Genomic DNA, 25,881 nt, shown 5'->3' with positions numbered 1-25,881 from the left:
CCCTAAATTAATTGCTACTGCCAACCCCAGATTTCTAGTTACTGGGAATATAGTGAGACTTGTTAAATAACCAGGAATATGAGATCTTTAGTTACGATCACAGCTCCACAAAGTATCTCATGGCCTTCTAGAGGAAAGAAATTTTATGCACCAGAGGAGTACAGTTTATAATATTATTGGCAATGTTTTCACGTTTGTCCCCCAGTATAGCCTTGTACCAGCTCAAGAAAATCCATGGGAACTCTTCCCAGGTGTCCTCGTGTGAGAGATATCATCTTTAAACCCTGTCTGGCAATCCCTGAAGCACCACCGAGATGCTCAGGGAAGACAGGGCTACATGGAAATCAAATTACTTCCTCAAGATCATCCAACTTTTGGATGATTATCCAAAATGCTTCATTTTGGGAGCGGACAATGTGGGCTCCAAGCAGATGCAGCAGACCCGGATGTCCCATCATGGTCAGGCCATCATATTAATGGGAAAGAAAACCATGATGAGCAAAGCCTTTTGTGGTCATCTGGAGAACAACCTTGCCCTGGAGAAACTGCTGCCTCATATTCAGGGAAATGTGGGCTTTGAGTTCACCAAGGAAGATCTGACTGAGATTAGGGATATGCTTCTGGCCAATAAGGTGCCAACTACTGCCTGTGCTGGTGCCATTGCCCCATGTGATGTCACTGTGCCTGCCAAGAACACTGGTCTGGGTCCCGAGAAGACTTCCTTCTTCCAAGCTCTGGGTATCACCACCAAGATTTCCAGGAGCACCATTGAAATTTTGAGTGATGTGCAGCTGATTAAGACTGGAGACAAAGTAGTGCCAGTGAGACCACCTTGTTGAACATGCTGAACATTTTCCTGTTTTCCTTTGGGCTGATCATTCAGCAGGTGTTTGACAATGGCAGCATCTACTTCCCTGAAGTGCTGGACATCACGGAGGAGACTTTGGACTTTCAGGTCTTAGAGGGTGTCCATAAAGATGCCAGTATCTGTCTACAGATTGACTACCCAACTGTTGCATCAGTACACCACTGAATCATTAATGAGAACAAGCGAGTCTTGGCTGTAGCTGTGAAGATGGAGTATACCTTCACACTTGCTGAAAAGGTGAAGACCTTCCTGGCCAACCCTTTGGCATTTGTAGTGGCCACCCTTGCAGCAGCTGCTGCTGCACTGGCTATTGCCGCTCTCTTCAAGGTGGAAGCCAAGTAAGAGTCAGAGGAGTCTGATGAAGATATGAGATTTGGTCTGTGTGATTAGCCCACAGCAAACAACTATTTTAACCAGTTTATTTGTGAAACAAAGAAATAAAAATGCTCATTTATCTCAAAAAAAAAATCCGTGGGATCAGAGGAAGTTCTTACAGAAGGCATGTGGCTAATGTGTAGGAGAGGGGATATAAGTAATTATATAGTATTATAGTAAAAACTAATTCAAAGTAAACTTATGTTAATCAAAACTCAAGGCATAGCCATATACCTATCATACAGGTCAGTTATTATAGTTATACAGAAAACTCCTATTTGCATACAATGAATAATTTCTTCAAGAAAAAAATAGAAAGTATTGGTCACAAAGCTCTGTAAACATCTTGTTTCAGCTGTTCCTCTTACGCATTAACGGTGACTAATACTTGTTTTTTAGTATAAAGTACTTCCCTTTTAAGGCATTATTTTCCCCGAACATGGACCAGCTTAAGGCTGAAAGGTTCAGGAGTGTTTCCACATATTTTTTAAAGTTACATAATAATAATAATGATAGCAACTAGTTCTTTAAGATAGGCAAATCACTTTACAAATGGTATCTCACTAATTCTCACAACAACTGTGTGACAACTGCTCTTATTATCCTCATTTTACTTATGAGGAAGCTGAGAGGTTAACTTGAGAGAGGTTAATTAGCTTTCCCTGACTCTCTTAATTCCAATATATCTTAAGTTCCTGGGAGAAGGTTTCTTATCATGGGATCCAAGAACTTTTAAATATAATTTGGTAACCATATTTCTGTATTTTTGACTTACCTTTAAATTCTATGTACTTTAAGTATTTGAAAATATTACGAGGAATCAACAGGTTTCACTAGGCAACCATATGGGTCTATGACACAGGCCAAAATTTTAGACTCCTTACCCTCGGATTTACCTACTAAATCATTGACCTTATCACTTGTAAAAATAATTACTATGATGCATCCAGGATGGCCTGTTATCTCAGGTCCTTTGATATTCTTTTCTAAAAGGAAAGGCAAATTTTGAGGGGTCAGCAATCACTTTAATCAAGCACATATGTCATTCGCTAAATTCAGGAGAAAAAGTCAGCACCCTGAATTTCAGCAAAAGTACAAACAGAGAAACAAAGGTCAACCAATTGACAGGGCTTCCAGTTGTCTGACTATAAACAATACATACATGAAATATCAACAGATAGATCCAACCATTTGACTATACATACATAGTTACTGGAGAAAGAATTACCAACATCTGAGTTTTCAAAGCTAGGGGCTCCTTAGTGGCTGCCTAGAATTTCATCTGGTTAAATAAACACTGGCAATTACTAAATTCTAAAGTAAGACCTTATCTCCGAATCTTTATACACTTTTCAGAGTCAGAGGGCATCATAACCCTTGAGAACTAGTGCCTCATTAGAATCAAGCCTCCCCTAATCAAGCTTCCCTTAATGGGCAGGCCAGTCAATGGATGGGGAAGATCTTTAACTCATTGGCATTACATCACTATATGGAAAGTATCTGAAACTAGTTGAGATTACAAAAAAATGTATTCAAAAGTCTTCAGTAATGATTTAATTACTTAGAAGACTAAAAATTTTTTTTTTATCATGGTCCTTGCATAAGGTCTTATAGTAGTAAAGAAGAGAGAAAATGGTAGCTAGAAATTAAATGAAGTATTAGCCTTTCTTTCAGTTTAAAGCACAGGACCTAGAGCCTTAAAAAAAATCAGCACCAATTTCCTTTAGTTCAAATAAATAAGCAATTGTTCTTAAGCCAAGTCTCACTACAACTCATCTAGTGAATTGTTACCACTAGAGAGAGTCGAGATAATCCACAAAGGTAGTCCTTTGGAAGTAGGTTAAGTCCTTAGGGAGCAGGTTAAGATACATATCCCTAAGATATTGGCTAATGGTTTGCTATAGGCTCAGTGGTGAAAGTCCTCATATTGAAGCCCTTCAGAAAAGTTGAAAGCATACAGCAAGGCTTTTAAATGATGTCTTCACAAAGGAAAGAATCCAAAATCAAAACAGTCAAATAAAACAAGTCTAACTTCTCCCCATAATGAGTTTTATTACAATTGAAAATTTTGGGTCATATGTCTAGCACTTTTGGGAAACACCAATGATATACAAAGGGTAAAGATGAGTAATCTTTTTCTCCTTAAATAGCAACATTGTCAAAAGCGTGAAATAATGGCATCTAAGAGGAAATTGTGGGATCTCAGTGATGGGCTGAGTAATTATTTTTAATGGGTAAAATTTAGTGCAGTGGAAAGGGAAAGGCATATTGGAAAAGAAAATCTGACAACCAAAAATGTGAAAAATAATGACAGAAAGATAATATAATAAAATCCAAAATATAAATCTTCTTATCCAATAGCTGGTTAATTTCTTATTGAACTTGAAATGAGAAGCTTGAATTTAACAGTTTTGAGAAAATACCTTTCCCTGTATCTTTTCCTAATATACATTGATTCCATGATTACTATTGGTCAGAAGTATTACCTTACAGTAGCAAAATCAAAAGTGTGTGTGTGTGTGTGTGTGTGTGTGCATGTGTGTGTGTTATAGTGAAAAAATAATGCAATCTCTTCTATACTAACATAAGTAACTAGCATGAGTATATATTGGCTGGGTGGGTAAATTTTTTCAGACACATACAATTACATAAATGAAAGTATTTTTCTGCATTTTAAAGCTGATTTCTACGAAGTTATTTATTGTCTAAGTTGTTGAACACTCTGTCCAACTTATTTAAATTGCTATTATTGAGTAGCACTTTTAGAACTTCTGAGAAAAGAGTATTCTGGAAATAGAAATTTGATTCTTGACATTAGAATCTGAACATAGAGTTTTCAGTTTATCAGCAATGAAAATAAGTTAAAATAAACAAGCAAAAATTTCCAGACTAACTTCTTCCATCAATTCCGTTTTTCTACTTCCTCTATTTTTATGAAAGTGATTTTTTTTTCTTTTTGTTGTTAAGACTGTACTCTTATGGTAGGGTACTAGATACAACTCTGGGAGTTGATTTTAAAGAATGCTACTAATACTTAGCATAAGATTTAAAGGTAGCCAATATGTGTATATAGTAACTAACTTGCTGTTTCATATACAAAATCCTTCCTCAGAACAGGCAATTATTGTAGCTATTCAGAGAACCACCCAGAGACACTTTACAGCTAGACAACTCCCAATGTTTTCATAAATGGGGAAGACTCTGTGCTGCATTTCAGTGTTTCCACATCTAAGCAATCCAGTGGTGGATTTAGATCTACCCCAACTGTGTTTTCCTTCAAGCAATGCCATACACAATAGAAAGCTCGTTACTGTCATTCAAAACCTTAGAGATACAGAGCTCTACTTTCTTGGTTAACTCAGAAATAGGCCTAAAGCAATGAGAACTCATTGTTTCATTCTGTTTGTTTGTTTTTCTTTTTTTAGTACTGGAATCTCAGAGTATAAGAAATGTAATAGTCTTTACATGGGGATGATTCAAAGTAATAGAGTCAATGTTGCAAACTTACCTTGATGCCTTTTCATTACAATTTGCCTTAAATTTGATTCATTTCATACTCTAAGGATTATAACTGATAAATAATGCCTTAGTGACTCTGATATATACATAGGCACTTCAGAAACCTGAGAGCAGTATGAAGAATTTTTTTTTTAATTTTTAATTTGAATTGTATGTAAAGGGTTGCATGAATTTAAGCCTATGGATTACACTATGTATATGCTTGCTGTCTAGAGATTATCTTAAAACTTACTTCAGCCTTAACTGGGTTGTTTATTTTTAAACACTGACTTAAGCAAAATGATTCCCTAATAATTTCATGAGAAAGGAGATCAGAAAAGTGGAGGCATGCTTGTTCAAAATAATTTTCCTTTACTTTTAAAATTATAATCATTCTAATCTACAGCACAAGAAGGAATTCCACCAATTTTGAAAAAATGAAATTGTATTGTTACCTGATTACAATACATGAAAAATAGCAAGAAGAACAACAAAAAAATACTCATGGCCTTATTGGAAAATGGTATAGAGTAGCCACTTGACTATATAGAATATAGCTAGGAAGAAGAGAATAAGTAAAACAGATGTACAAAGAAAAAACACTGAGTACCAAACCTATCTGTTAAGATATTCATGACCCACATTGAACCTCTCTTTAAAGATTTCCTTAGCCCCTCATAGGACAGTTCTTCTTATTACTTAGCTTTTACTGATGCTTCCCACAGTTCTTACAATCCTGGTTGTCTGGTTTCTCAACCTGCAAAATGTTGACTTAGGGATGCTTGAATTCTGGTATGCTTGTTGTCAACCACATAGTATCATAAATGCATGAATTGTGAACAAAATATTGAGGTTTAAGGCAGCAGACTCACAGTAGCCTCACCCAGCATTCTTCATTATGTTTTCAAACCCATATTTATTTTCATGAGCCACTTAGAGAAATTTGACTTATAGAGTAACCCACAGTACCTCAGATCCACACAGTTTATAGAAAGTCTGTAGCAAAACTCTCTGCCTGATATTCAAATGTATTTTAAAGCCATGGGATCATCAAGGAGGTTAAATGTAAGGTGCAAGGAATTCTTAAAATCTTTTCTCCTGCTCAGTAATTTGGTCTATTAAAGGGTTGCTTTCTTTAAAAAAAATAAACAAAGAAGCCAACAAAAATCTGAAAACATAAGCTCTGAGCTTTAATCCAAAGGATAGGTAGAATTGCCAATTCTTCTTCTTACAGAGTATACTGGAGAGATTTCAGTGCTGGCCAGTCTCAAACACTCCCAAGTACAATGAGAATAAGGTTAAATTGTAGTTGGGAATTATTTAATAAAATAAATTAAAATACAATAAAACATAGATAATAGTACATTTTAATCCTAAGTCAGTACATTTCTTGAAGGATCCTTCTGTATGCATTAGTGGCCCCTGCTTCTACTTGAGTTTGACAGCACTTGTCATGTTTCCATTTATTTAAGGACTGAAGTCACAGGAAGAGAAACAGAATTAGAAGCAGAGGTATCATGTTGCCCAGCAGCAGAAAATTTACAATGTAATAGGTGTAAGCCTAATGGGATATCCTAGTATAGGAACAGTAGTATCCATTAGCAACACGACTGGAGAGGAGGGTGTATGGTGTGTTCAGAGAGGACTAGAATCTCTGGTGTGAGATCTTACAGAGCCCTTTTCAGGACTGTTCATTCACATTTGGTGTCCACGTTTCACCCAATTCTCTTCTGTGGCTTGAAAGAGCTGTAGCATACTCAGCGGCCACACTCTGGGAAAATCATCATGATAGACAGGCTAACCAGGTTGAGAATAACCTATCTCAAGCCCATTGATGAGTTGGGGGTTATCTATCCTGGACATGTGAAGACTTCACCACAAGTCTCCTAACCGCACCCCAATGCACAGAAGAGAACAATTCATTCCAACAGTCATGAAGAAAACTGAAGCAACATTGTGTAGCACTTAGAGCTTGGCCAGATATCAAAGTCATGAACTTCATCTCAGGCTATCACCAGTTGTCCTAACTTTTGTCTTGTTACTGGACGTCTACGACTCAGAGAGAGAAAATGAGACTGATGACTGTGTAAATCTGCCTCAGTTAAATCCCATTCACAGGCAAGTCAAGAAATCATACAGTGATATCATTGGTCCTCTTTTAAATAAAGGACAAACAACAGTGGGAGAGCAATATACTAGTAACACGGTAAAACATCAGCAGTATCCAAGAGCCTTAGGTATAAGTTTCAGCAGTACATGCTTTCCCCTGCTATAGCCTCATGTGTGATTCCCATACTTGTTTATTGCCTATTTATTGTGTGTCCGTGAGAATATATGGCATAGTGAGACCCAGGTTTATCAAATGTATGAGAATGTACTTTTGCTACTTTTTCCCCCTTAGAAATTTCATTTAATGATTTTACACTAAAGCAATTGTGCATTCAAGATGACCTGTCATCAAAACATATTTTTACACTCAATGTATTTCATATGCCTGGTTTAAGAATGAAAGGAAGCAAATCATATATCAAAAATAAAAGTTTTATTAAAAGTATTGAAAAATTGTGGGTGAATAGATAAAGCCTCAGATATACATGAAAATAGATTAGAAAAAATCTGGAATACCTTACCAAAGGTATCCACAGACAAATAGAAGAGGAAAGAGAACTCAAGAATCTAACGAGACAAGACATGATAAAGCTAAAAGATTAAAAAATAAAACTTGTAGGAAATCTCCTTTATTTAAATAGACTATCTTAGAAATAAATACTTCCGTTAGATATAGTCAAATACCGAGGACTAAGAGTAATAACTATACAAAGTATAGTAGATATGAAGAAGGAAAACATGAAAAGACAAAAAAAAAAAAGGCAAACATAAAAGTGTATAAGAAAGAACACTTTGTCCTGCAAAACTTAGCATAGTAAGGTAAAAAAAAAAATAGACCTTTAGTAGAATTGGAGGCCTTCATGAATTCCTCATCAGAAATTAGAGCTAGGACAGTTTATTGAAATAAAGAGTAGATGAAGGAAACCTGAAACAGTTTTTACTAGTTCTGAATTATATCAAAAAAGAAAGTGAGAGAATGTTTTTTTTTGTGTGTGTACCGAAATAGCAGGCAGTAAAAATGACAAATACCAAATAACATCGTAAAGAAATGGCATTTGTTACATTTGAATGAATTAAAAAGACTAAGAATGTATGTTAAAGAAGAATATGAATAAGAAAAGAATATGACATTCAATTAAGATGATTTAACACCAAATTATTGAAATCAGGCTTTGGCAAATTCTGAAAAAATGGGAAATGACAATAAAAGTGATGTTAACATGGACTAAAATAATTTCTTCCAGAAAATAAAACAATGTCAATTGATTACTAAAGTATGGAGACCAAAGGAACCCAGAAAGTAACATAATGAGCAAGCATTGCACTTACTTGCCAGAGATCACAGCCAAAAGCAATAACAAATTGTCCCTTAATTCCTTTAGATCTTCATCTTTATAATGCTTTTTTTTAATTTTCCTTATTACATAGAAAATGTATGTTTGCTTTTATGACATTTTGCACTTGATAGTTTTGCAGTGGCAAATGGATAATTTGTCTAAAGATATCAAGGAATGTTGGGAAAAATGTCTATTTTTGAACATTTTCATTCAGAAGTTACCATGATAATAATACACACATATGTATGTGTGTATATATATATATGGATATGTGCACATATATGTGTGTGTATATCACTTTCAATTTTATAAAACACTCTTCACATTAGTGCATTTGTTTGAACCTGACAGCAAACCAATGAGATTAGTGCTAGTGTTATCCCCATTTTGCAGATGAAGAAACTGAGGCTGTCAGGTAAAATGACTTGAAAAAAATATTAAAAAAATTTGAGGGAGGATTTGAACTAATGTCTACCTGACAGCAAGTCTGTAATTTAACGTGCTATGTCATGCAGTTGCCCCACAGGTTAAACAAATCTACTCATTCCTGAAATTTAATCACTCTAAAATTTCCTTCACTTTTATTTTTACTTTCTCTTTTATTTAACTATTCTTGACACAGAAATATTTACATGTCCTACTTAATATATCACTATCAATATTTTTTTAACAATTGATGTAGCTTTTCTTATTAAAATATGTTCACTCTATATTTAATATTATTACTTTTCATTACCTATGGTGATGTTTAGAACAATGAACTTTCTCCCTTCACATTATTGTTTATTTTTAACTTTTGTAAGATAATTGTAACACTGCTTTTTAACTTTTTATTTCTTTTTTATACATTATTTACTAATTTTTAGTTTTCAACATTCACTTCCACAAGATTTTGAATCCCAAATTTTCTCCTCATCTCTCCCTACCCCACACCCCAGGATAGCATCCACCCCATCCACCCCTTCCCCCAGTCTTCCCTCCCTTTTATCACCACCCCCTCTTCCCATACCCCTCCCCTCTACTTTCCTGTAGGGCAAGATAGGTTTCTGGACCCCATAGCCTATACATCTTATTTCCCAAATCAAATTTTAATGTTCATTTATAAATCTTTGAGTTCCATATTCTCTCCAATCCTCCCTTCCCACCCACTCTCACAGAGAAAGCAAGCAATTTGATATAGGTCATACATGTATAGCCATGCAAAAGACTTCTATAACAGTTATTTTGCAAAAGACTGACCACATTTCCCTCTATCCTCTCCTGCTCTCCATTTATTTCATTCTCTGCCTTGATGCAGCTGCCCCACAATAGTGATTACTTCTGATTATGCCTTCCCCCAATCTGCCTTCCCTTCTATTATCCTCTCTCCTGACCCCTTTCCCCCCCTCCTTCCTGTAGGGCAAGATAGACTACCATACCTAATTGAGGATGTGTTATTGCCTCCTTAGGCTAAATGTGATGACAGTAAGTTTCATTTGTTCCTTCTCACCTCCTCCTTCCTCCCCTCCACTGTAAAGCTTTTTCTTGCCTTTTTTATGTGAGATTATTTATTGTATTCTGCTTCTCTCTTTCTCTTCTCCCAGTACTTCTCCCAGTACTCTCAACACTTAATTTTATTTTTTAGGTTTCCTCCCTTCATATTCAGTTCAGCCTGTGCCCTCTGCCTATATATATAAACATATATACATACCTACATACACATATATATATATATATACACATGCATATACACACATAACTATATACATATTATTCATATACCTACAAATATATACACACATACATACATACACACATATTATACATAAACATACGCACAGGTATATGTATACCCTAATACTGAGAAAGGTCTCATGAGTTACAAATATCATCTTTCCATGTACGAATGTGAAGAGTTCAAATTTAATGTGTCCCTTATGGTTTACCTTTCCTGTTTAACTTTTCATATTTCCCTTGATTCCCATATTTGAAAATCAAATTTTCTATTCAACTCTGCTGTGTTCAACAAGAATGCTTGGAAGTCCTCCATTTCATTGAAATTCCATTTTTTCCCCTGAAGTATTATACCCAGTGTTGCTGCATAGGTGATTTTTGGTTTTAATTCTACCTCCTTTGACTTCTGGAATATCATTTTCCAAGCCCTGAAAATCCCTTAGTGTAGAAGCTACTAGATCTTGTGTTATCCTGATTGTATGTCCACAATACTTGAATTATTTCTTTCTGGTTGCTTGGAATATTTTCTCCTTGACCTGGGAACTCTGGAATTTGACTACAATATACCAATACAAAATACGAGTTTCCTTTGAGGACCTCTTTCAGGAGATATGTGTATTTTGTTCTCTGCTTCTAGACTATCAAGGCAGTTTTCTTTGATAATTTCTTGGAAGATAATGTCTATGTTCTTTTTTTGATCATGGTTTTCAAGTAGACCAATAATTTTTAAATTATCTCACCTGGATCTATTTTCCAGGCTAGTTGTTTTTCTAATTAGATATTTCTCATTGTCTTCTATTTTTACCCCTTCTTTGGATTTTCTTTTATAACTTCTTTATTTCTCATGAAGTCATTAGCTTCCATTAGCTCCATTCTAATTTTTAAGGTACTATTTTCTTCAATGAGCTTTTGGACTTCTTTTTTCATTTGGACAATTCTGCTTTTCAAGACATTCTTCTCCCCATAAACTTTTTGGATATCTTTTACCATTTGGCTTAGTCTATTTTTAAATGTGTTATTTTCTTAAGCATTTTTTTGTGTGTATTTCCTTTAGCAAGCAATTGATTCATTTTTCATGATTTTCTTGCATCACTCTCATTTCTCTTCCCAATTTTTCCTCTACTTCTTTTACTTGATTTTCAAAATCATTTTTGAGCTCTTCCATGGCCTCAGACCATTGCATATTTCTTTTTCTGAAGCTGTGGATTTAGGAGCTTTGACATTGCTGTCTTTCTCCAATTGCTTGCTTTGATTTTCCTCATCTGAAAGGAAATACCTTTTCACCAAGAATGTAATCTTCTATAATCTTATTTTTCCCCTTTTTGGACATTTTCCAGCTAAGTATCTAACTTTGGAGTTCTTTATTAAGAGGAAGGTATACTACCCCAAGTTTCAAAGGTTTTGTGCAGCTGTTTTCAGGGATATTTCTAGGGTATTGTAAATTCTCATTTCCTGTGAAGTAGTATAATCAGAAGAGAGGTGTTTCCTCCTATCCTGGACTGTGGTCTGGTCTGTGAGCAACAAGCACTCTTTTCTGCCCTAGAATTGTGAGTAAGATTTCATCTTCATAGCTACTTCCAGCTCTTCTTTGCCAGTACTCATCCTCAAACCAGGACTTCAACTCAGAACTGGGAACATATCAGCTGCTCAATTCCTCCACAGTCTGTAGGCTGAAAGCTTCATAATCAGCTGCTACAGCAGTGGCTACCACTGCCCTGGGGCTGGGGCTGGGGCTGAGACTGGCCCATGCTCCCCTCTCATCCAGATAAGAGAGCTTTCTCACTGAACTTTGAAGCTGTCTTTGGCATTTTTTAGATTGAAAAGCCTGGAAACCACAGCAGCTTCCAGTAATTCAGTGTCCTGAGGTCTTCTCCAGTCCAATGTGTGATGGTGTGGCCTAACCTAGGCTGCACTCTGCTCTGAGCCCAGTGCACTAGACCCTTCTAGTTGGTCTTCCAGATTATCTTGGGCCAAAAATCTGTTTGACTCAGTTATGTTGTGGCTTTTGCTATAGAATTTGCTTTGATTCATTTTTTAAAGATATTTTGAGGGGTTTGGGGGAAGAGCTCAGGTAGGTCCCTGTTTTTGCTCTATCATCTTGGCTTTACCTCCAATACTGCTTATTTAGTTTCTTGAATAAAAATAGATTTTGTCCCATCCCTTCATTTTCAGTAACATAGAAAAATTGATAGAGATAGTATTTCATGCATTTATCAAATAATTTGTTTTCATTTGATCTATTCCTCCATTTTTAAAAATTCTTAATACATTAAATTAAATTTTATTTATATTAAATTATTCAATTCATTCTCATTTGTATTTGTTATGTTCTCTCTTTTACACACCTACAAACATGTGTGTATATGTATGCATGTATATGTATATATATCCACTTATATGTATATGGCATATGTTTATATGTATGTCTATATTTATATAGACACATTGTATATATGTGTCATTTAGCAAAAAAAAAACACACACTCCTGATCTCCAAAGATTTTAATCTCTCCTTTTACTAGAATTGCCTCAGTGCTTATATAAATTAATTTAGCCTAAATGTTATTGAAATTCTGAAACTGAAATCATAAATGAAAACTTCATTGATGTGTTACTTATATAAAGCATATTATTAGCCATACTAAATCCTTGATGACAGGATTAAAGTGCTTTGGAACCTGGGGGAAAATATAAAGACCTAACATTTTAATTCAGTAAAACTTTAATTTTATAATAGTTTTAGGGTAGTGTGAATTAGTAAAACAAACAAACAAAAAATCCATCAGAATAATACAATATTCATACAGAATTATTATTTTATAGTTTTCAAATGACAATAGTAACTCACTTTACACTTATGATCTGCAGTGATGACTAATTTAAAATATAGAATATCTTGAACTATGCCAATAGAAAGCACGTTTTGACTAGTTATTTACAAGTTGGAATGACTTCAATTTTGTACATCATAAATGATGTTAACCTTCAAGAATCTGATCTAATTCAGTCTCAGCATCAGTCAACTACTGGACAATGAATATTTTGTTATTGTTGTTACAACAACAGCAAAGGAAAGTAATTGCTAAATGAAAGAGAATTTCTGATCTTTATCATGAAAGTGAAACCAATACCTGTGAAATCCGCAATCCACAAGTTCCTTTTTCTTTTTCTAATTTTTTATTTGTTTTAAACTTTTTTCTTTTTAAGTGTTGAGTTCCAAATTCTCTCCCCTCCTCCCATCTCCCCTTCACCGACTCAGAAGGCAAGCAATATAATGTACATTATACATATGAAATCATTCAAAACATTTCTACCTTAGCCATATCTATCATTGCTCTCTCTCTCTCTCTCTCTCTCTCTCTCTCATGCACACACATACAAACACACATGCACATACATATCTATTTATGTAATCTCTTATATTTTATTTCATTTAGTATGTGGAGTTCATAAGTTCTCTATCTGGAGGTGAATAGCATTTTTTTAAATCATCAATCATTTGGAATTTTCTAGAGTTGTACTGATTGTATTGATCAGTGTTGCCGAGTGTTTCACAGGTGATTATCATTAATACATTACTGTTATTGTGCAATGATCTCCATATTCACACTTCAGTTTGTATCAATTCATACAGATCTGGCCTTGTTTTCTGAAACCACCTCCCTCATGATGTCTTATTTTAAGTAATATTCCATCACAATTTTATACCACAACTTGTTCAGATTGATTAATATTCCTACATTTCCTATTCTTTGTTACCACAAAAAAAAAAGTCATTATAAATATTTCTGTATATATTAGTTCTTTGTTTTTCTTTTTCATTGATCTCTTTAGGGTATAGACCTGGTAATAATGTTTCTGGTTCATAAAGTATGTACAATTTTACAGTCCTTTGGACATAGTTCCAAATTGTTCTCCAGGATGGTTATACCAGTTTACAACTCTACCATCAGTTTATTCGTATAATCATTTTCCCTCATTCCCCTCCAGGATATTATTTCTTATACATGTGAGGTAGTAACTTGGTATTGTTTTAAATTGCATTTCTCTAATTTATAGTAATTTAGGACATTTTTCATGCCACTATTGATGGTTTTGTTTTTTTCTTCTGAAAACAGCTTGTTCATTTCCTTTGACCATTTTTCAGTTGGGGAATTGCTCTTAGTTTTGAGTTGTCAACCTGAGTTTTAATGAAAACAGTCAATTAAAAAAATGGAGGTCTTTATTCAGGGAAAGTGAGTTGAAACACTGGGTTCCACACAGCTAGTTCTGGGTATCTCAAGAGGGAGGTTGGGAATAGGATTTGTATAGATGAGGCAGAGAGAATGAGTAGGCTGTAGGTGGGAGTGGTTATGCATCTCACACTTTCAATGAGTGAGTAGTTTTACATAATAAGCAAAAATCCCTAAAGAAAACTTGAGAATGTAAGAAGGGGAGAATTTGGGAAATCTGCAAAATAATCAGAGGCCAGAATAGACTTGGTCTGGTCAGCTCCAGGCAATTCATTGAACTGGGAATTCAATGGAATTCAATGGAATTCCCTCTGGGAAGTTTTAGTCAGTTCTTAGTCAACTGAATTTTCTAGAGTCCATGAGACATTGATTGGTGCATAGTAGCTCCAATAAAGTTCATAAAATAGATAGTAAGAACAAGTTAAAAACAAAAGCAAGAACAAAATGTTACTAAGAATGATTTCTGATTTTAATATTAATAGTCTTAAATTCTGGTGCTTCAGAGGATTGGAGAGGCTTGAAAAATTTGCAATCTTGCTTACGCAGTGGCACTCTGGAGAAAAAGTTGGCTAAATAAATTTTCCTCTTATGCTTCCAGATTTTTGAAATAGTGATGTCCAAATTGATAATCATTATAGCAATTTATGTAACACTTTGAAGTTTATAAGCTACTTTGCATAAATTGTCTCATATCATTCCTAATAAGAAATCTAAATGTAAGCCATATGTTATTTTTATTCCTATTTGTGTTATTTATTGTTTCCAATTTTACAGGTGAGACAACTAAGAGAAGTTAAATGACTTGCCTGTGGTCATACATTCAGTAAGAGCCAGAAATAAGATGTGAGTTCAGGTCTTCCTGGTCTATATCCAACAATCTTTGCTTTCTTGTAACTCAACCATAGGTTTGCCTTTGTAATTGAGTTATAAGTGTCTGTAACTTTATCTATATCTGTGTCTATCTAAGTTTCTAACTATGAAATTATCTACACATATTTTTATCTTACTATTGAGTATCCAGATATAACAATATACATGGTTTTTTTTTGTTTTTTTTTTTTTTTATTTAGCTTTTAACATTCATTTTCACAAAATTTTGGGTTACAAATTTTTCCCCTCTTCTCCCCTCCCCCCGCAAACGCCAAGCATTCTAATTGCCCCTATGACCAATCTGCTCTCTCTTCTATCATCCCTCTCTGCCCTTGTCTCTGTCTTCTCTTTTGTCCTGTAGGGCCAGATAGCTTTCTATACCCCTTTACCTGTATTTCTTATTTCCTAGTGGTAAGAACATTACAGCTGATCCTAACACTTTGAGTTCCAACTTCTTTAGCTCCCTCCCTCTCCACCCCTTCCCTTTGGAAGGCAAGCAATTCAATATAGGCCAAATCTGTGTAGTTTTGCAAATGACTTCCATAATAGTTGCGTTGTATAGGACTAACTATATTTCCCTCCATCCTATCCTGTCCCCCATTACTTCTATTCTCTTTTGATCCTATCCCTCCCCATGAGTGTTGACCTCAAATTGCACTCTCCTCCCCATGCCCTCCCTTCTATCATCCCCCCCCACTCTGCTTATCCCCTTATCCTCCACTTTCCTGTATTGTAAGATAGGTTTTCATACCAAAATGACTAGGCATTTTATTCTTTCCTTTAGTGGAATGTGATGAGAGTAGACTTCATGTTTTTCTCTCACCTCCCCTCTTTATCCCTCCACTAATGAGTCTTTTGCTTGCCTCTTTTATGAGAGATAATTTGCCCCATTCAATTCTCCCTTTCTCCTCCCAATATCTTTCTCTCTCACTGCTTGATTTCATTTTTTTTTAAGATATGATCCCATCCTCTTCAATTCACTCTGTGCACTCTGTCTCTATGTGTGTGTGCATGTGTGCATGTGTGTGTGTGTAATCCCACCCAGTACCCAGATACTGAAATGTTTCAAGAGTTACAAATATTGTCTTTCCATGTAGGAATGTAAACAGTTCAACTTTAATAAGTCCCTTATGACTTCTCTTTGCTGTTCACCTTTTCATGGTTCTCTTCATTCTTGTGTTTGGAAGTCAAATTTTCTTTTCAGCTCTGGTCTTTTCATCAAGAATGCTTGAAAATCCTCTATTTCATTGAAAGACCAATTTTTCCCCTGAAGTATTATACTCAGTTTTGCTGGGTAGGTGATTCTTGGTTTTAGTCCTAGTTCCTTTGACTTCTGGAATATCCTATTCCATGCCCTTCGATCCCTTAATGTAGAAGCTGCTAGATCTTGTGTTATCCTGATTGTATTTCCACAATACTTGAATTGTTTCTTTCTAGCTGCTTGCAATATTTTCTCTTTTACCTGGGAGTTCTGGAATTTGGCCACAATGTTCCTAGGAGTTTCTCTTTTTGGATCTCTTTCAGGCGGTGTTCTGTGGATTCCTTGAATATTTATTTTGCCCTCTGGTTCTAGAATCTCAGGGAAGTTTTCCTTGATAATTTCATGAAAGATGATGTCTAGGCTCTTTTTCTGATCATGGCTTTCAGGTAGGCCCATAATTTTTAAATTGTCTCTCCTGGCTCTATTTTCCAGGTCAGTTGTTTTTCCAATGAGATATTTCACATTATCTTCCATTTTTTCATTCTTTTGGTTTTGTTTTGTGATTTCTTGGTTTCTCATAAAGTCATTAGCCTCCATCTGTTCCATTCTAATTTTGAAAGAACTATTTTCTTCAGTGAGCTTTTGAATCTCCTTTTCCATTTGGCTAATTCTGCTTTTGAAAGCATTCTTCTCCTCATTGGCTTTTTGAACCTCTTTTGCCAATTGAGTTAGGCTAGTTTTCAAGGTGTGATTTTCTTCAACATTTTTTTGGGTCTCCTTTAGCAGGGAGCTGATTTGCTGTTCATGCTTTGACTTCATGTCTCTCATTTCTCTTCCCAGCTTTTCCTCCACCTCTCTTACTTGATTTTCAAAATTCTTTTTGAGCTCTTCCATGGCCTGTGCCCATTGAGTGGGCTGGGACACAGAAGCCTTGATTTCTGTGTCTTTGCCTGATGGTAAGCATTGTTCTTCCTCATCAGAAAGGAAGGGAGGAAATGCCTGTTCACCAAGAAAGTAACCTTCTATAGTCTTATTTCTTTTCCCTTTTCTGGGCATTTTCCCAGCCAGTGACTTGACCTCTGAATATTTTCCTCACACCCACCTCACCTCCTGATCCTCCCAGCCAGTGTTTGGGGTCTGAGATTCAAATGCTGCTTCCAGCCTCAGGGCTTTGGGCGGGGGCAGGGCTGCTATTCAGTGTGAGATTAAATTCAGATGCTCAGGTGAGGGCAGGGCTGCCTCTCAGGCTCAGTTCCCTCAGGGAGTTTATGCACAGACCTTCAACAATGGATCCAGGCTCCTGCCTGCTTGGAGAGCCCTGGTCTGCCGCTGCCCCTCAGCTTCTGTCTCCCGAGGGGGCCCGAGCCATGGGGGCACCCCACTCCCCCCTCGACCCACCAAAGGGACTCTCTCACAGACCCCCGTCACCTGTGGGTGGAGGTACTTGTGCGGCCGCTGGAGATCCCATCCCTGAAGCCCGCTCGGATCTGTTCCTCTCGGTGCCGCGGCCACGGCAGGGCTGTACTCAGCTCCCAGTCCCGGCGCCCAGTCCGCAGCACGAAGGACCTTTTACGAAAGGTTTGCAGGTCTCTCCGGAACAGAAATCTCCCTCGCTCCAATGTTCTGTGGCCTCTGGGTGCAGAATTCGCCGTGAGTTACTTCTTTGTAGTTGTTCTATGGGTTGTGGGTTCAGAGCTATGTGTATGTGCGTCTTTCTACTACGCCATCTTGGCTCCGCCCTGTAATCTATCAACAATATACATGTTTACAAATAATTTACATAGTTTATAGCTATTTGGTATATATTTTTCCCCATTTTACTACATTGCAAGTTTCCTAAAGTAAAGCATAGAAGGTTTCACAATGGCTTGTGTGCAAATAGTTGTTGAGTAAATGATCATCATTCTCATTTGTATATTTCTCTTCTATCTTCATGCTCACTTTTTTTCCTTATAAATTTGGACAGTTTTAATCAGTAACATAACCTCTTACTGAAGATATGTAGAAAAAGTTGTGTGGTTGCTTTAATAAAATATAAATATATCACAAAAGGATTTTAGTGAAACTTTTAGACTGTGTAGGCAACCTGCCTACAGAACCTCCAAGGTAGACCAGTAGTTAATCTAGCAGGTTAAAAGTGGAAAAGAAAAAGAAAAAAAATGGTAACTGCAGTACAGTTAATCCATTCTATCAAAATGCCAGTTTCTCTCTTCCTCTTTACTTACAGATATTATTAAACTTGTTTCAGGACATCTAAATCTTCCTCTCATTTTCTTTTTCACTGTCTAAATAAACATGCTTGCCGCAATACTCAATTGGAGGACAAGTGCAACTTCCTATCCTCCTCTGCTGAACCACTTTTATAGTAGCACTAACAGATGCTATCATTAAGACCCTCAATGGGAAATCATGCTCTAAGAATATTCCTTACCCTGTTCACTATTCAATTTTCTTTAAAAAGACAGGCCATCTGCTTTAACCCTCTTTAAATTGCAAGTCTCTCTTTAACCTCAGTCTTTCCTACTTCTTAAGAAGAAATAATGTTTAAAACCTCAAGTTCAGCAGGATAAATAACAAATTGCTGCTTATTGGCAAGAAAGACATTATCACCCTGTATGGAACATCATACTGGATCTTTTACCCTTCACATAGGATTTTTACTTGGTAAATATTTTGATATGAGGAAAGAAAGTTTACATTTTCCAACATATGAAATTTTAGTAATTTCCCTCCATTAATAATATACATAAGGTATATTTACACATATGTAAATATTAAATTCCCCCCATCTTTGATAATATTTTGTAATCACTTTTTCCATTGTCAAGGAAAATTTGATAATGGTTTTAACAACCTGAAATATTAACGTGCTTTCTGTTTAAGGTTAAAAAATAGTTTTATTTTAACATATTTGGTTTAAATTTCTCACATTAATTCCTGATTATGGGCAAAGATGAGTTTTGGGTTTTTTGTTTGGTTGGTTGGTTTATTTTTTTTAGTAATCAGGATTAAGTGACTTTCCTGAAGTCACACATCTAATAAGTGAATGAAGCCAAATTTGAACTCAGATTCTCCTGATGCCAGGGCTGGTACTCTATTCAGTGTACCACCTAGCTTCCCCCAAAGATGAGATTCTTATTTGTTGTTTCTTACTTTTTTTTTCCTTTTCCTTTATTGTTCAATGTTACACTAATAAGGGAGTTGTTAAGTTTGAGATTCTAAATGTGTTCATATTTGGACAAAGTAAACTTTAGCCAGAAAAGTGACAGTAGCTTACTTTACTTTTTGCATATGCTGTATATTTAACACATCTTGAAATAAACATAAAAAAACAAACAAAGCACAAGTAAAGAAAATATATGATTTCCTTATGGCAAATCAAACATGAATAAATACCAATTTTGACCTTGAAGAACAATTATTTAGACATATTTCATGGTAAAGGAGTGAAAATGGCTTGATTAACCCAATTATCAATTATCTTGCATCAACTGACTCTACCCCTCAAAATTAATTATAAGGAGATATGGAAATAAATATAGATAGATATACAGACACAATTATTTATTAACTTCTAATATATTCCCATTTTATATTTATATTATCAATAGTGTTTTGTTTTGTTTTGTTTTTTTCCAGTAAAGGTTTAGGTAGCTTCTCTATCTGATTTAGGGAATTTCTTAACCTTTCCTTTTCAGGAAATTTTTGTATGTAGATTCTCATAAGCACCTAGAAAAAGAGAAGACAAGGTACCTACTTATAAAACAGATGCCTGATGTTTTCTGAAAGAGTATCTCATGGACTGAGAATAACTCTATAATCAGATAACTTATAAATGGCAGTTTCATGCATTTATAACTTAGAGCTATGCAAGGAAACATATCACTTGTGTACCCAGAAGATATCTTCCGTCTAATTTGGTTTCCAAATGGAAACTTTATATTTTAATTTTGTGTTTCTTCCACTGATTTAAAAATTGCTTCATATTTCAATTGAATTTTATCTACAATACAGTTAATTACGAGGCTATAGCTGGCTTTTCTACAGTTTTCTTCATGTAAAAAAATGCTCTGATTCAGGTACATAGTTAATCATAAGGCAGCTAAAAATCTTGAGTTTTCAATGAGACTTAGAAGAGTAACCACAATGGACATATTTTACTCTGAAGATAAACATATATTTATCTTTCTGCAGGAGGTGATCAAAAACTAATTTTGCTAAATCATCAGAATTTCCTTTCTGAGATCATTCTATACCTTTTCATCCAATCTCTATTTTGGAATCCCAGGTCATAGGAGTCTACTTATCCTCTCTCTGGAATTTTAAAAAAATTCCATAAAGTTTATTTAGAAATTCCCTAAGTCTGTGGTAGGTGGATGTATGAAATATGCATACACACCTACATATGAATACAGTGGGGGAAATAGTTGGATGCTTATAGATATATGTATATATGTGCATGTGTATATGTATATACATAAGTACATGCATACAAACATATATATGTAGTGAATTAAGATATGGCTAGGTTCACCTTTTTCCAAGGTTCCCTGCAATTACACTTAGCTAACTGGTTTGTTCATTTTGGTTAAAACAAGATTCATAATAACAGTTTTCTTAATCACTTCCTCTATTTATTGTGGCATATGATTATAGCATATCTATCTCCATCCATCTATCTATCTATCTATCTATCTATCTATCTATCTATCTATCTATCTATCTATCTATCTATCTATCTATCTACCTATCTACCTATCTCTCTCTCTCTCTCTCTGTCTATCTATCTATGTATGTATCTATCTATCCTCTTATTTTACAGAAAAGACTCTAAAGCAATTTGATGATCTTTATTAAAGGCTCACATCTGAGCAGTCTGTAATCAATATGTTTAACTAAAATATTATTTTAATTTCTTTTTCATTTAGTCTTCATCCAAACACTCTCCATCATATTTTCCTCCATAGATGATACCTATATACCTATACCTAATACCTGTATACTATATAACACACGTATATGTGATAGTGACACATAAATTTATATTACTATGTCTAGTTCACTTTAAAATACTCATAATCTGAATTATGATGTATAGAAATCTGAGACTATGAATGCTGATATCTCTCCCCCAATGAATCTTCTGATGCAATGATTTTCTCTCTTATTATTCTTTCTACAGCAAATATGTTACTCCTTATATTTGCAAGTATGGAACAGAACATTATTGCAAAAATTGTTTTAAGAAATATATTTTAACAAAAGTCTATATGGATTTCAAATATTAAATCTTTATTTTAAAAATGCAACTCTCTTTGTCAGATATGCTTTTATTATTTATGGTCCTCAAAAATTGCAGTTCATTTATGGCAAATATCCAACAAAGAATTAAGAAAGAAAGAAAAGGGGTGGAACTTTTCAGCATAATTTTCTTTATGTTTACTTACATGCCCATTTCTCTTGTCATATCATCACTTTATTTTGGAAGCAGTGACAATAAGACAGCTGTGCTTTTAAAATTTTCAGACTCTTGATTGGACTTCATCATACTTAGAGATGTTTGCTGGTTCCTTTATTATTATTCAACCTTATTTAAATCACCAGATGTTTGTAGTGGTTATTACATTTGGCAAGTCTATGTGGGACCTTTTGCCTACCTAGCATATATAGTTGTCTAATACAGAATTTGAAAAACTTATAATTAAGAGAAAATTTATATGTTCTTTGGTCCCAGAAGGCAGAGTTAGAAACAATAGGCTGAAGTTATAAAGAATGAAATTTGGTTTTGACGTAAGATAACAATTCTTAAAGTATATAGATCTATCTTTTCTGAGATCTTCAAGCCAAATCTGAATGATGACATCATTTTTATGTAAAGATTGTTTTATTGACAACAGGTTAAACGATGTGCCTACTACTGTTCCTTCCAACTTTGAAATTTTGTGATTCTTTCACCACATATTTTCTGATTGATCATTTCATTAAAATAAATGTAGCACACCTGTATAACCTTCCCTGAAACATGATCATACTCCAATACCTCATTATATAAGGAAATTCTCACCATAGTGAGAAACACTGACTGTTTTCCTCTCCCAAACTTAGTCTTTTATGAAGGCAAACCAGGTCATCTTTTTCTCAATTCTTACCTAACCTTTAAGAACATATAGGTATTGCCTTAAACAAACTAAAACCTGGAAAAAACTTTAACTTAGAAAGGCTAAGTTCTCTCACTGCGTCTTGGTCCATAACCAGTCATCTTGATTGCCCCTGGACTTTGATGATTCTGGAGGAGAAAGTGAGGCTGATGCTTTTTCACAGCTCTGCCTCATGTATATCCAATTCACTTGCAAAGTCAAGATATTACCCTCTTGATGTCATTAGTTGTCTTCAAGAACAAAGGATGAATAACTTGGATTCCTGAAGTTCTGACAGAAAATTACAAGTTCTGATAGGACCCACTAAGATGGAAAAGATTTTATGTTTGCTAGATGAGTGACAGATGACATGTATAGGTTGTACAAAACCCACCCTGTTCTAGTTCAAAGAGTTTTATCACAATATGTGATACAATGTGATTTCTTTTAAGATCATAATGACCCTTTAAGACCATTGACAAAGATATTGAGAGATAGTGATCTATGTTGGTTACTGGTGGACAGAGTACATTGTAGAAATATAATTACTTATACTCAAAGGATTGAATTACTCAGCACTCAGTTCTTACTATGATATAAAAACATGCCTCATCAACCACAGGAAGTAACCTTTTTTTGCCAGGAGGAGGCATGGAAAGTAAGGAGATTTCTTTGGTCTTTTGAAATAAAGGATCATTAACATGTATAATAAGGTATTTTGATAGAACACTACCCCAAATTAGTGCAGTCATATAATTTTAGTACTAGAAGGAACTTTAGATATCAATTTTCTCAATGCCTTCCTTCATTTTACTAATGAAAAAATTATTGAGCAGAAAGGTAAACTGATTTCTACCCCCCATGATCATGTCAGTAGTTGACAGAAGAGCCAAGATTTTAATTTTGTTATTCTCATTCCAATTGTGTGTTGCTTTAGCTATACACAAATAGATTTCTCCCTGAAAATAGGACTTTTTGATTAAACAAGCATTACTAAAATATGCATGAACTACTTTGGGAAAATTGCAGCCTTTCACATAGTAGATGCTTAAAATGCTAGCTGAACTTAATTGAATTAGCTCAAATCCAAATGTTGTAAGCTATTGAAATAATTTATCCATATAGTAAATTGGATTCTGACACAAAATCCTAAAACTTATTTAATATAAGAATATAAAAGTAGATGGATCATGCATTCTTCCAATTTCTTATGTACAACTATTAGAGGATGTATGCAAACAATTTCAAAGTCATAAGGTGAAAGAGAATGTCTTGAAAAGAAGGGAGATCTAAGCAAAGCTATGTAGAGGTAGCAGTGGCTATATTATCTATATGAATATAAGCAGAACCAATTTTATTAACAAGCTCCCTAGCACACCCATGATGGCCTGTTAGCACAGGTTCTTAGATCTGCTTTATAAAAGAAATACAGCTTCTAATGGGTTAACAGTTCTTCTTTAATTAAACATATACAAGCCATTCACTAATTCAGGGAAAAGGTTAACACCCTGGATGTGGAGAAAATACAAACAGAGAAAATACAAGTAGAAAAATTAGCACAAAGATTCAACAGGGCTTTTACTGTTTGAAAAGAGTAATACCACTACCTACATGTGCTACTGGATGGGAGAGAACAAACCTCTGAGTAGTCAGGGGGCTCTTAACAAATGGCTACTCAGAGTCTTGCCCAGAAAATCAAAAGGTCCTTCTCAAAAGCAAATCCTCAAAGCAAAATATTGACCTCAAGTAAATATACTTTTCAAATAATAGGCTCAGAGTCAGAAAACATCACAACCCATGTAACAGCACAGCTGTGAATTAGTAGGGTTCAAAGGAGATTGAACCTTCAGAAGTTCACAATTTAGCCTGCACCTAGGAAACTGAACTCCAGAAAATAACCTCAACAATAACAACCACATAATACACTTTACTTGGGCTTATACCAATGAAGGAGGTATTAAACCAAAGAGGAAATATTAACTTGTATTATTGGATTGGTGGTTGTCATTCATGACCTCATGGATCTGACTGAAGAAGGTATCATCTAAGAGACAGCACCAAGTGTACACAAAGGTTTATTTATTTATTTATTTTTAAGATTAATCTCGTTGTTCTGGGAGAGCCAGAATATGCCTTGACAACTTTGAGAAGCACTTCAGATATTCTTTAAAAAATGAAGTTGGGCTTAAGTCTATAACATCTGTCTATAACAGATCTGTCTATAACATCTGAACTTTTTGCATTAACATATAGATCCTGAAGAAACATAGTAGATAAAAAGCTGACCTCAAAGCCAGAAAGACCTAGGATTAAGTCCTATCTCTGATGCATACTGAAGACCTATCTATAATTTATGTTGCCTACAATACTTTTGACTTTTTCCTTAATCTTTCAGTGTCCAAGGCCAGTAACATTAAATTTAAATAGAAACTGAAGGCACTAAAATGCATTAAGGAATCCTGAATATTTGAAGTCTGCATATTGACTTAGAAAACCACAAAGTAACATTATCTGTGTTCTATTATATTTATATTTATTTTATTCTCATTGTACTTTAATCTGTTTCAACAATCAGATGTTTGCCATTTCTACTCCAGAAAACAGTTTTATATGAGGTGTTTTAATAAATGAACCAACCTTCAATGGTTGAGGAAGTTATCTTAGTCAGTATTTCTTACCAATGAAATTACAGGTGTAGTCACACTATCTCTATCCAATCTCTATTTCTTCCACACTCCATTTATGAGGCTTTTTTGTTTGTTTGGCTCCTTGTGTTTTCTGTATTTGGGAAATGAACCACAGGCAATTCAAACTATGTATGTTCTGGGAGACTAGAAATCTCTGGGAAAATTCTACTAGTCTTCTTTTTTCAGAAAATTGCAGGACTGTTTTAGAATATAAATTGAGTCAGATAAAACCAATGTCGATGGCCCACCATGTTACCTTGCCCAAAGCTTTACAGCCAGCACATACAAAGGAGTGTTTTGGGGGTTTTTTTGAGATATTTTCTTTCCCTTATCTCAAGTACAATGTTAGGGAGAAGAAACAGTAATTGGTAGTCCCTGCTGAGGTCTGCACAGTTCCAGATCTCCTAAAGACTAAGTCCTTTTATGTAAAATAATGAACCAAACTAGACAAGCATAAGGCTATCCTATTCTTTCCACAAATATCCATAGAGTTACAATACAAATTTTAGGGTCACATCAAAGATCACATTCCACATCAAAGATTACAGTCCTTTTCTTCTCTAAGATTTGTAGTAGCCTCCTATTCTATTGAAGTTTAGAGGGACAGAGTGCCAGACTTCAGGTCAGTAAGATGTTGACCAGTTGCTTCAGTCATGTCTGATTCTTTGTGACTCCATTTGGTGTTTTTGTGGCAGACATGTGAAATTGCCTTGCCTGTTCCTTCTCCATATCATTGTATGAGGGAACTGAGGTAAATAGTGTTTAGTGAGTGTCTGAGGCTGAATTTAAACTACAGGCAAATCTTCCTGACTCCAGTTCTCCCATTCTATCCCTTGTGCCACCTAGCAGCCCCA

At 35.0% G+C, this 25,881-nt stretch overlaps 1 pseudogene; it reads left to right on the top strand.

Annotated features, from left to right (window-relative positions):
* Positions 1-314: 314 nt before the first annotated feature.
* On the top strand, positions 315-1,258 carry LOC140511433 (large ribosomal subunit protein uL10 pseudogene; annotated as a pseudogene).
* The last annotated feature ends 24,623 nt before the right edge of the window (positions 1,259-25,881 follow it).

This window comes from Notamacropus eugenii, chromosome 6 (genome assembly GCF_028372415.1).
Source record: "Notamacropus eugenii isolate mMacEug1 chromosome 6, mMacEug1.pri_v2, whole genome shotgun sequence".
Classification (NCBI taxonomy): Eukaryota; Metazoa; Chordata; class Mammalia; order Diprotodontia; family Macropodidae; genus Notamacropus; species Notamacropus eugenii.
The sequence above is the reverse complement of the archived record's forward strand: the minus strand, read 5'-3'. Positions and strand labels throughout refer to the sequence as shown.